The following is a 14,329-nucleotide window of genomic DNA, read 5'->3' on the forward strand; positions in this document are numbered from 1 at the left end:
GAAAGAAAGAAAGAATTGTCCTTGACCTTCCCCAGGTACTAGTATGTGGAGATAGAACATGCACCCAGAAAGACTGATGAGGATGTAGAGAAACTGATACCCTCATACACTACTAGTGGGAATGTTAAGTGACTTAGTTGCTGTAGAAAAAGTTGCTGTTGATGTAGAGAGATTGAAACCCTCATCCACTGCTAGTGGGAATGTAAAATAGCATAGTTGCTGTAGTCAAAGGTCTGGCAGTTCCCCAAAAAGTTAAACACAGAGTTACTATATGACCTAGCAATTTCATGCCTATGTATTAGGTTGGTGTAAAAGTAACTGTGGTTTCTACCATTAAAAGTAATGGCAAAACCACAATTACTTTTGCACCAACTTTTTCCCCAAAGAAATGAAGAAATACATTCACATAAAACTTGTACAAATTCATAGCATCATTATTCTTTTTTTTTTTTTTTTTTTTTTTTTTTTTTTTTTGAGACGGAGTCTCGCTCTGTAGCCCGGGCTGGAGTGCAGTGGCCGGATCTCAGCTCACTGCAAGCTCTGCCTCCCGGGTTTACGCCATTCTCCTGCCTCAGCCTCCTGAGCAACTGGGACGACAGGCGCCTGCCACATCGCCCGGCTAGTTTTTTTGTATTTTTTTAGTAGAGACGGGGATTCACCGTGTTAGCCAGGATGGTCTCGATCTCCTGACCTCGTGATCCGCCCGTCTCGGCCTCCCAAAGTGCTGGGATTACAGGTTTGAGCCACCGCGCCCGGCCAGCATCATTATTCTTAATAGCCAGAAAATAGAAACACTCCAAATGTTAATCAACTGATGAATGGATAAAAAAAATGGGGCCTATCCATCCATACAATGAAATATTGCTCAGCCATAAAAATGAATAAAGAACCATGCTTAACTAGGATGACCCTATAAAACATTATGCTTAGTGAAAGAAGTCAGTCACAAAAGACTGTGTTGTATTGTTTCATATATATGAAAAGTCCAGAAGAGCTCAATCTTATTTAGAAAGTAGATTCATGATTGCCTAGAACTAGGGGAGTTGGGGATGGGGGAAGTAGGGGAATGATAACTAAAGAGTCCGAAGTTTCTTTTGGGATGATGGCACTGTTGTAAAATTGATTGTAATTCTGTGAATTGATTGTGGTTCTGTGAATTTACTGAAAATCATAGAATTGTACACTAGAAATGAGTAAACTATATGGTATGTTAATTATGTCTCAAGAAAACTATTATTAACCTCCTCTCCCCTTTCTAGGAGAGGTTTTAGAGATCTGTTTTTCACACTGATTAAAGGAAAGTACTTGCTAAGAGCTGGACAAGTCAGTTCTGTAATCATTGACTCATTACCCATTTTGACTAATTGAATTTTCAGAACCTGATACTGAGATGGAGTTTACGAAGTAAAATGTTCATTAAAGGGATGCATCAGACTGGAGCTAAAGAGCTGTGACTATGGAATATAAAATTAAATTTTGATTGTATTCTATTATATCTGGTCCTTTCATATGGAGTAAGACTTTTGATGTGGTCACCTGAAATGCATAGATATCTAATAGTGAAATTCAAGTGTGTTTTGTTTCTTAAATTTCTGATAAAAGGCTCAACTTCAACACGAAAGTTCCAGAACCAATTGAAATTAAATATAGGCAAAGAAATAACTGTTTTCCTTCACTTCTTCATAAGTATCTTCATTAGTTCTTCATTAATATCTCTCCCCTTGTCTAATTGGAATGTTGTTTTTAATTTTAATAGTCCCTTATGAAACTCAGTATTGTTGTCTCAGATATGGGGGTTATAATCCTGGCACATGCTAGTATTATGAGAAAAAATTAAATGAAACAATATATGCGGAATGTCTGGGTCAGAGCAGGTGCTTTTATTAATACAGGAAGGATAGCGACACATACCTCAGTGATTTGTTGAGGTTCAATGCCATTTTAGGGATAATCTGTAACACCCTTTTTAGTCTGTTTCAGTATACAGACGCAGGAAAACAGTCACATACAGAATATACCTGGAAAAATTGCCAACTCTATCTCTGAGTTAGGTAGAGAAAGAACTTCCTAGATTGTTTTTAATACTACAATACAGGAAGCAGACTAGCTTATAAACATATTATTGAATAAAGAAAATATATCTCCTTTAGATACAAAATATCTTTTATCCTTTTAAGATTCAATAATAACATAGGCTTCAGTAATGTAAACTGTGTTATATTTTGAAATATCTAAGCTACATTTCTCTATAATAGTATCTTTTATTACATTTTGCCTGAAACTGCATGCCAATTTATTTAAACTTAAGGCAGCATATGAAAGACAGCATTTGCCTAGCACTATTTTTTTCTCCAGAGATAAGTATAAAATGATATGTGATGGTCTATTTTATGCTTATTCTAGTATAAAAGCACTAAAATATGAAAGTAGAAAAAAAGAAAGCAATATTTGATCACTTTTCCCTGGCATGCCCACCACCTTATGATATTGATAAAACTGAAAATCCCCAAAAGTTGTACCAGTCTTTGTTTTTATGTTTACCTTAAAAAAGCTGTGAAACTGAACTCTACTTCTAACAAAGTAGTCCTAAATATGAAGGAAATTTTTTAATATGTCAAATTGTCCTACTGATATTTATACTTAGAAAATATGCAATGTAGAATAAAGATAATTAATGCTATTATTTCCTCTTCATTGCCTTCTGCTTAAGTGTATACCATTACGTGACATTTTAACGCAATTATTCACAATAAAATGTGATGATTTCCATTCAAAATTATAACCAAATTGATACCATTAAAATTAACCAAATGAGCCCGCTACCTGTACATCTGTTGGTGAAAGTAAAGGGAATTGACAAGATCTCGAAGAAGTCAATCACTGAAAGTCATGCTACTGCTCTTCCATTATTGCTTTTTCCACATTGGCATCCATTAAGTCATTCCATATTTGATGTGTATATTGTATCTACTACACACTGTGCTTGACACTGGATGGGAAGCAAAGATTAGGTTTTATAACTTCACCTCACCTCACCTCATCCATTCATGAAGATTGGAGAAGAATTTAACACTGGAATATCATACAGCATAATATAATTGCCATTGAAGAGTTTATAGAAATGATACTTGGGATTCCAAAAGAGTAAAACAATCCATTGTAAGAATTAGAAAGTTTTTGTGGAGAAGATAGGATTTAGACTGGACTTGGAATGAGTGGAGAGAGTTTCAGTTTCTGGGGAAAAGATGATAGGCAGTTTAGCAGAAAAAGAGTAAGCAAAAGCATGGAGTGCATGTTGTGGTTTGCTTAGGAACTAGCATGCATCTTACAGAGCAGAACCATAGGAAACAAGACCAAGTATGGGTGCGGGAAGGCAAGATAATTGGTTTCAAGTATCTTTCTCAAAGTAGTGGGAAATCAGAATAAATAACTCAAACTTAATTTACAGAAACAAGAGAGCCTTGTAAAGTTTTGTTAATAGGGGAATGTTGATTTTGGTAACCAGCCTCTAAGATACCCCACAATGATTCTAGCTTACTGGTATACATACAATTTTATGGTGCCCTCCCCAACTTCGTAGCATACTACAATTTTGTCTTTGTAGCTAACTGAATATGGCAGAAGTGACATACACCCCTCTAAGATTAGATTATAAAACATACTATGATTTCAATCTTGCTCTTTCTCTTTCATTTTTTGTCTCCCTCGCTCTTCCTTCATACTTGGGAAGCCATGTCATAAACCCTATGGAGAGGCACACATGATAAAGAACAGAAGCCTCCTGCCAACAGTCATGCAGTTAAGACTGAAAGCACATCTTCTAGCTGCAATCAAGTCTGACACACTATAGCCCACTTAACACCTTGACTGCAACCACAAGAGAGACCCTGAACTATAACTGGCCTGCACAATTTCTCCCAGATTTCTGAGTCTCAGAAACTATATGAATAATAAATGTGTGTTGTTTTTAGGGTGACAAATTTGAAGATTATTTGTAATGCAACAATAAAGGACTACCACAAAGGTGGATGAATTTAACACTATTAAGTTACTCATATGGCAGTAGACTTCTGGGTAGATTAAGAGAGAAAGTCACAATAAATGAGAAGACCAATGTAAGTAATGTACTATGTACTTTTTATACATTTCCTCATTTAGTGACCCAGGTAATCTTTTAAGAGATATGCTATTTCTATTATATTTTATTTTGCACTATTATATTTTTTTTAACTTTTATTTTGGGTTCAGGGATACATGTGCAGGTTTGCTACATGGGTAAACTACATGTCATGAGGTTTGGTGTAGAGATTATTTCATCATCCAGGGAATAAGCATAGTACCTAGTAGGTAGGTTTTCAATCCTCACCCTCTTCCCATCCTCCACCTTCAAGTAGGCCCTGGTGTCTTTTGTTTCTTCTTTGTGTTCATATGAACTCAATGTTTAGTTGCCACTTATAAGGGAGGACATGTAATGATTAGTTTTCTGTTCCTGTGTTAGTTTGCTTTGAATAATGGCCTCCAGCTCCATCCATGTTGCTGCAAAAACATGATCTCATTCTTTTTTATGGTTGTGTTGTATTACATGGTGTATATGTACCACATTTTCCTTATCCAGTCTACCATTGATGGGCATCTTTGCTATTGTGAATACAACTGCAATAAACATACACATGCATGTATCTTTAAAGTAGAATGATTTATATTATTTGGGGTATATTCTTCCTAATGGGATTACTGGCTCAAAAGGTAATCCTGTTTTAAGTTCTGTGAGAAATCGCCAAACTGTTTTCCACAATGGCTGAACTAATTTACATTCCCACAAGCAGGGTATATGCATTCTCTTTCCTCTGCAACCTCACCAGCATCTGCTTTTTTTTTTTTTTTTTTAATAGTCATTTTGACTGATGTGAGGTGGTATCTCATTGTGGTTTTGATTTGCATTTTTCTAATGATTAGTGATAGTGAGAATTTTTTCATATGCTTGTTGGCCACGTGTATGTCTTCTTTTGAAAACTGATTATGGAATTTCTGGGTTGAATGGTAATTCTGTTTTAAGATCCTTGAGAAATTACCAAACTGCTTTCCACAATGGCTGAACAAATTTACATTCCCAGAATGTCCTTATGTCCAGAATGGTATTTCCTAGGTTATCTTCCAGAGATTTTATAGTTGTAGGTTTTATATACCTCTTGAATTGATTTTTGTATATGGTGAAAGGAAGGGGTCCCATTTCAATTTTCTGCATATGGCTAGCCAGTTATCCCAGAATCACTTATTGAATGGGGAGTGCTTTCCCCATTGCTTGTTTTGTCCACATTGTCAAAGATCAGGATGGTTGTAGGTGTGTGACATCATTTCGTGGCTCTCTATTCTGTTCCTTGGTCTATGTGTCTGCTTTTTTACCACTACTAGGCTGTTTTGGTTACTGTAGCCTTACAGTACAGTTTGAAGTCAAGTAATGTGATGCTTCCGGTGTTGTTCTTTTTCTTCTGGATTGCCTTTGTTATTTGGGTTCATTTTTAGTTTCATATAAATTTTAAAATAGACTTTTCTAGTTCTATGAAGAATCCTATTGTTAGTTTAATAGGAATTGCATTAAATCTAAAATTGCTTTGGTAAGTATGCCCATTTTAACAATATTGATTCTTTCTATCCATGATCATACAATGTTTTTCTATTTGTTTGTGTCAACTCTGACCTCTATGAGCAGTGTTCTGTAATTCTGATTGTAGAGTATTTCACCTCCCTTTTTAGCTGTATTGATAGGTATTTTATTCTTTTTTGTGGCTATTGTTAATGGGATTACATTATTGATTGGCTCTCAGCTTGATGTTGGTATACAGGAATGCTACTGATTTTTGTACATTGATATTATATTCTGAAACTTTGGTGAAGTTTTCTATCAGATCAGGGAGCTTTCGGGCAGAGACTATGAAGTTCTCTAAGTAAAGAATCATATTTTCTGCAGGGCTGCATGTTGTAACTCTGGGGAGGTGGTATTGGTCCCCTGGCTTTGTTCGCTGGCCCCTCATGGTTGGGAACCTTTCTAACTCTGTGGAGCTGGCATTGGTCCCCAAGCGTGGTTCTCTGATCCCTCAAGGTTGGGAACCTGCTGTGCTGGCAGGATCTAGGTGTTCCAAGACTGTTGGCCACAGCACTACAATGAGTTGTACAAGCCAAAACACTTCATTGAGCAGTGGCAGTGAGATCCATGTTTGTTTGCTTATATCAACAACAGTGGCAGCGTGGTGGGGTGTACACTCATTGGCTGGGGTAGGGCACTGGTCGGCCAGGGGCTGCCAGCCTCTTTGTGGGCATTGACAGCAGCAGTGACAGTGCTGGAGGAGGGACAGGACTGGAGTCACTGGGGTTCGTGTGAACATTTGCACTTGCAGCTTTATTTTATATTTCTATCTTTTAAAAACTTAAATCTTTAAGCCACTTCCCCAAGATCACATAGCTACTAAGTAATGAGTCAAAATTTAAACCTTTACCTGTCTATATAAATAAAAATTGGTTGAATGAATGAACAACTCCATGGGTAGACATTTTATGAATTGTTTAATTTCCTTGTAGTACTTTTTCTTGCCTTAAAGAAAATTTGGAAAAATTCCAAATTAATCTTAAGAACACTCTTGTTTTGGGAATTTTCTCATAAACAGAATCAAAGAAAAATTCCCACAGAAATATATAATTTGTCATGCTTCACTGGTATAGATATAGTTAAAAATTTCATAGTACAAGTATCTGTAAACTCTATGTTTAAACTACCCTGTCTGGACTATTATGTATGAGTGATTTCTGGGAAGTGCTTTCTTCTGACCTCTTTTGAGGTTTCAAGCAGTAATACCCATTAAAAAACAAAGTTTAAACTCTGGAACTTGGATTCACTTCAATATAGTTAAAATATCATAGCCCTGAGATCCAAGCAAGAGTGGAATAATCACTCAAATAGAGGAAAAGAAAAATGAGAAAAGAGCAACAGCAGCAAACAACAGTAACATCAAAAAAACTCAATTTATAGCATAAACATGGAGCTAAAAGATAAACCATAATACTTCAGTGTGATACAACAACAGATTTTTTAAAGGTGTATTTTAAGAGGCAATATAGCTTCACGACTAAGAGCACAGATGCCATAACAGCCCTGCCCCTTGTGGACACATGACCTTGGGTGGTTACTTATCCTACATGCAACATCTTGAAATGGCGGTGATAATTATTCTTAATGCATAGTGTTGTTAAGAAAATTAAATGTCAAAATACGCATAGTGTTTTAAAGAGTGGCTAGCATTACCTATTAAAAACATATTTATCATTACTAGTATTATTTTTTTTAACTTCTAAGTCACCAGATCCTAATAGGAATGTAAAAAATATGCAAAATTATAGCAGGAAGGAGAATAGGGAAAGAAGAGTAGGGAGGCAGCATTTTTCAGGGCAGCTCTGTTGTTTTTGCCTTAGGTAACATAAGTGCAAATGATGCTTGAGGGATATACAGATTTGTATGATAATAAATTTCCTCCAAAGAAGAAAATAGCAAGTCTATCAGTTATATTTTATAAATGCCCATCAATGATAATCAGTATATCAGTATAACTCCAAGAAAAAAGATGAAGCAGTTGTCCGTTCAATTTCACACTGTAGGTACCTCACTTGGTTTACCCTACTTCTGGCCTTTTGATATAAAGATGCAAAGAAAACATATAGTGGATCTCTGGGAATTCCCAACTGTTAGAACATCCTGCTGTTCTCTAAAGGAGCTGTGAAAACAAATCCTTGTGAATAATTTCCTGCCCTGGTGTTTTCTGTACATTTTAAGGTTTATTTCAGGAATTTGTGGAAATTGAAACAATGACAGTTGGTACATGCTGCTTGCATTATATTTTAAGAAATCTTCCCCGCTTTTGCGACATTTGCTAGACATAATGGTTCTAAATATAACTGCCTGGACAAAGTGTTGAACTGCAGAGGTAACACACATGAGAATAATACTGCTACTCTAGACAGACTTCTCCCATTCTCCTATATTTTTTCATTAGTGATTTCCTTCAAAGTGTTACTGATTGGTAATATCCATTCTTGACTGCGAGTTTTATATTTATCTTAAATGTCATAAATTATTGGAGAGGAAATTCTATTTTATTTAATACAAATAGCATTTTGTTCCATAGTTAAAACCAAATATATTGTGCTATTTCAACATTTTTATTAGGAAATCACCTTTTGAAGAACTGTTCAATCTAAAGGGACATAAAAAACTGAATGTTGCTTCACATGATAACTGTAAAACCAAAGAGCAAGTAAAAGAGGTAGGCAAACCTTGAAGAAATATAAGGAGACACTTTCTAAAATTGGAGTTGGTAAGCAGTAAGAGTAAAATTTGCTACCTTTTGCCAAACACATGCAATGCACCAAATACTGTGTTAAGAGCTTTATTATCTTATTCCAACAATTCAGAAACCTACATCATATGTATTAATTCTCTTTTTGTAAGAATATTTTTCTCTTACAAATGGAAAAAAGTTAAGACTTAAAGTAAATTAGGTTTCTCCAAAGGCTTATTCTTATACATACTATATGCAAGGTGCTACCAAAGCCACTGGGACAATGCACAACTTTATCTCCTAGAGCTTAGATATACTGTATTAGATACATGGGGGTGAGAGGTGGGGAGGTCACTGACAACCAAAAAGAAAATTGATGACAAGAAAGTGGAGCTTCGTAAGATCAGTATGAAGAAATAATGGAAAGAAAGAAATCCTGGGTTGAAGCTGGGCATTCCCAAGGCAGATGAATGATGAAGAAATAATTTAAAAATTAAAAAAAGAACATCTATTATTTTTTGATTTCTACAACAAAAGTGTTAATTGCAAGCATTGATTCAAAGACTGCACATGTCACCACACTAAGTATTTTGCAAGCATTATTTCAGAAACATCATACCCTGTTGGTAGGTACTATTATTATTCTCACTTTACCAGTGAAAAAACTGAGTTTTTTTATACAAGCTACACATCCAGCCTCCCCAGTTAGTAAGTGATGAAGTCTAGGTCAAAGCCAGGTCTATTCGTTTACAGTGCTTATCTATGCAGACAATTATCAAGCTATATTCATTCTATTATTTTATATTCTTGCATTATTTTGATTCTCACAAAAACCTTATTAGATACACATTGATGAACGCAAAACCTAAGACTCAGAAAGGTCACATGTCTAGTATTCAAACCCAAATTTGATTATATTGATGGTCTATGGTACATGCATGCACTAAAAATTAAGTACTTTTAAAGCAAAAATTTCCCAAACAAAAGTACCTAATCTTTGTTATTTGGTGAAAGAATACTGTCAGTTTTAAACCACATAAAATACATTTTTGAGATGCTTCCAATACTGAACAGTTGTTTTTTTCTCACTAAGATCATTTTATATTTGTCATCTGAGAGCTTATTGATGAGTTCAATGAGAACATCATTTACAAAATGAGATAATTGGTGAACATTTATTTTTATTCCAAAAGAAAAAAATATAATTAAAAGACTTATGCAGCAAATTATAACATGTTTCTCAAATTGATTTCATATTAATTATATTAATGATTTCCATCTGAGAGCCTGACAGAGACTATCAACTCTGAATGGGCTTATCCTGCGTATTTCATATTGATCATTGTAATAAATATATCATTCCATTGCAAGAGCTAACATCAGTGCTAATCAGAATGTCACCGAGAATAAAAATAGGAAATGAAGAGATTATACTTGAGCAAAATGACAAGATTCAGCTGAGATCATGAGAATCAATGAATAGTAGTAGAAGACAGATAACACCCTTTTTTACTCTTGTAGGTGAGGATTTTTCTTGTATTCATCAGATGGATTTTTTTTTTCTTTCTTTTTTGGAACATGGAAGGATTGGAGAAGTTTGTACAGCTCACTCTGCTGTGGCTGACAAATGGATCGAGAATTATCTTCCTATACCAGGATGTCAATTGGCTTAGACCGTCTCTATTAATAGCAGTAAGTCTAGCCAAAGATTGATGTAAACACTTCACCCAACATTTCCTTTACTTCTGCTTTTCTTATAGGTGTAGGACTTTTTTCCTTTCCTTGCTTTTGTAGTTAAATTAAAATATCAAGTTATATATTTCAAAATGAGGATATATTATATATAACTTTAAAGTTCTTTTAAACAATTTAAAAATAAGGTTTAAAACAGAAAATAAGAGAAAGGGATTTTCTTTATAAATTAATATTACCATATCCTAATGCATCCAGTTTGTCATTTTCCCTCCTACAACTGTGGCAGACATGTAATGGACTTTTGTACTCATTTTCTTTTGAGGCTGGGCAAGGTAGTCACTTCCAAATTACTAACACTGACTTGGTAAATGGATCTCATTTACCATCCATGCTCAAAGCGGTGCTGTTGTATTCAAAACACATACTTGTCCTGACATAATTACATAGCAAAATTTTGGGTTGTGAAATCTTAAGGTGAAAAACAGATTACCAGTGAAATTTGAAAATCATATAGAATCACTAACTTTTTTTTTTTTTTTATGGAGTCTCACTCTGTAGCCCAGGTTGGAGTGCAGTGGTGTGATCTTGGCTCACTGCAACCTCTGACTCCTGGGTTCAAGTGAGAATCACTAACTTTTTATATCAACTCAGAAGGTTTTCTTTTCTACATGCCAAACTAAACAAGTCTTATGACCCTTCCTATTGCTGAAACATAGATTCAAAGACAAAACCAAGAAACCAAACAAAATAGAGAAACCTAGGTAGCTGCAGCAAACATTTTGCATGGGTATTCCATATACTGTAGGCATTCAATGGCTTACTATCAACTATTTGGGCTGCTGAGGAATGAGAGGATATTTGAAAAGCAGTATCTTCCAAAGAAGTCAATTATCAAATGCTTAATATTAAAAGTAAGAAAATGTATAAAATGTAAGGCTCTGTATTAACTACCTGAAGCAAAAATGGACTTACAGATACACAAGGCAACAAACTATACTCCTACTAGAGTAGTTGAGGAAAATCAAGTGTGGCGGCAACAAAAACAGGCACCAATATCAGAAATGCCAATTAAAAAAATTATTTTTATAAATGAAGAGGTAAAAATGTATATACTTCTCCTTTCAAGAGTAAATTTAGCCTTTTCAGCAACTATCATTATTTTTCCTTCCTTTATAACTTTCTGGGTTATAAAAGACCATGGAATGTCACAGCCTCTACGTGATTGTCACGATCAGATTCTGAAGTTCAGACTGAGCAAGTACAAGTAAACAATTCCTCATGAACAATGATTATTTGAATACTGTATCTTACACAAATACCAGTAAAGGTAGAATTGGTATAACAAGCTGGTGGAAACTAAATTAGATAGAGAAATATGGAATTAGAATGAGAGTCTTGAAACCTGAAACCTGAGCAAATACAAAATAATTCTAGGTCTTTCTACAATTCCTAGTAATAGAAAGTCCTTTGGTTTCTTTCTTGTCATTTTAATTTAGAAAATATAACACTTGCAGTTATTAGTACTGACTCAGGAAAAACACTAAAATGATTTGAAACCTAGCTTCTCTTAAAATTTCTATGATTTTAGATGAATTATTCAAATTTTCTGATTTTTAATTTATTTAGTTTTAGTGTGAGAAATAGTAGTGCTTAACTCATAAGGTTGTTATAAGGGTTACATGAGGTTAAGTATGGCACATGCTGAGCAAAATATCTGGCATATAATAAATGCTCAATAAATGTTAGCTGATAGAGATGTTAATACTTCTGTGCACAACTTTCACTAGCTTCTCCTCATTCTGTCTGATTCTACATCCTCTCCCTCCTCATCCTCTTAGCTCTTGGAGTCCTGAATCTCTCCCGTAATTTTAATGCATTTTCAATCTTTTCTTCTGTCCTCGGTTTTCTCTGGTGACTCGGGCTCCCTTTGACATCTGTTTGTTTTGTGCCTTATTCCACATTCAATCTCTCCTAGTTGCACACTGTTCCCAGATTGTCAACTACCCACATAGCTCCACTCCCTCCCTAGCAGGAATAGCCTATGTCTTCTATTTCCCTTCTCTTTCCCTGATCCATGTCCATAGAACCTAGAACACAGATTATTTCATAGAAAGAACCACCATGAAGACAGAGGAGGCTACTTATGGTGTAACAACTTAGTTAAAACAGAAAAAAAAAAAAATTGAACTATGTTATAATAGCAACTGCAGCAATAAAATTTAAACCTGAAAATAGCAAATGTTAATTTGTCTCTTGCTTGAATTTCGTGGCCATCTTGGGATGGCAGAGGACTCTGCTTGATATTGTTCTAATCAAGGATTAGATTAGGGTGGCAGAGGGCTCTGCTTTATAGTGTTCTAATCAAGGATCCCGGCTGATAACACATTCATATTTGGAAGTTTAATTGTTTCCATGTTTAGAGTAAAGAAACTGCAGACTGGTGCTGTTCCTATTCAGCCAGCTGGACCCCTTCCTTACACCTTTTACAAAAATCAACTCAAGATAGATCAAAGACTTAAACGTAAGTCCTAGGACCATAAAAATCCTAGAAGAAAACTGGGCAATACCATTCAGGACATAGGCATGGGTAAAGACTTCATGTCTAAAACACCAAAAGCAATGGCAACAAAAGCCAAAATTGACAAATAGGATCCAATTAAACTAAAGAGCTTCTACACGGCACAAGATACTATCATCAGAGAGAACAGGCAATCTACAGAATGGGAGAAAAATTTTACAATCTATCCATCTGACAAAGGGCTAATATCCAGAATCTACAAAGAACTTAACAAATTTACAAGAAAAAAAAAAAACCATCAAAAAGTGGTCAAAGGATATGAACAGACATTTCTCAAAAGACATTCATGCAGCCAGCAAACATGGAAAAATGCTCATCATCACTGGTGATTAGAGAAATGCAAATCAAAAACCACAATGAGATACCATCTCATGCCAGTTAGAATGGCGATCATTAAAAAGTCAGGAAACAACAGATGCTGGAGAGGTTGTGGAAAAATAGGAATGCTTTTACACTGTTGGTGGGAGTGTAAATTGGTTCAACCATTGTGGAAGACAGCGTGGCAGTTCCTCGGGGATCTATAATTGGAAATACCATTTGACCCAGCAATCCCACTACCGGGCCTGTACCCAAAGGATAATAAATCATTCTACTATATCGACACATGCACATGTATGTTTATTGTGGCACTATTCACAATAGCAAAGACTTGGAACCAACCCAAATGTCCATCAATGATAGACTAGATTAAGAAAATGTGGCACATATATACCATGGAATACTATGCAGCCATAAAAAAGGATGAGTTCATCTCCTTTGCAGAGACATGGATGAAACTGGAAACCATCATTCTCAACAAACTATCACAAGATCATAAAACCAAACACTGCATGTTCTCACTCATAAGTGAGAGTTGAACAATGAGAACACATGGACACAGGGAGGGGAACATCACTCACTGGGCCTGTCGGGAGGTGGGGGGCCAGGGGAGGGATAACATTAGGAGAAATACCTAATGTAGGTGACGGGTTAATGGGTGCAGCAAACCACCCAGGCACATGTATACCTATGTAACAAAACTGCACGTTCTGCACATGTAATCTAAAACTTAAAGTGTGTGTATATATATATATACACATACATATGTACACACATATATATATACATATATATATCTCAGAGTAAAGGAGCATTCCTCACATACAAGTAACACAAGACACTCCATCTTACATTTTGTTAGTGAGAGCAAGTCGCAAGTCTGTGCCTAACTCCGAGGAATCTCAGAAGTTCTATCCTACTATTTGTCTAGAATAATAGTAAACAGCACTAATGACTACAAAATTACTAACCAATATAATATACTATGACTCCTGAGAGCATAAAATGTATTTTATGAATCTTTACATTCACTTCCTCAAACAAAAACTTTGCCATAGTTACTATACAATAAATGCTTTGGTAATGACTAGATAAATGATCTCATATATTGGATCATAAAAATGAATCCAAAGTTTTATTATACTAACAGATGCAATATATAATGTTAATAGCATTAACAGTTTTAGAAGAGCTTATTTACCCAGAGTGTTTATGTACACATTCATTTTGCTTTGTAAATTAAAACAAATTAAAATTCTTCAAGTCTAACCCTAAGACTATTAATGTTTTTTTTCTGAATTATTGTACCATATAGTGTAATATAAAGCACTCTTGGGACTTTGCCAGAGTTTGCCGTTGAGATCTTCCTCCAAAATTACTCTAGCTTTAAATTGCTTAACTTACTATTGGA

This window comes from Colobus angolensis, unplaced genomic scaffold, assembly GCF_000951035.1.
Source record: "Colobus angolensis palliatus isolate OR3802 unplaced genomic scaffold, Cang.pa_1.0 Scaffold177, whole genome shotgun sequence".
Lineage (NCBI taxonomy): Eukaryota > Metazoa > Chordata > Mammalia > Primates > Cercopithecidae > Colobus > Colobus angolensis.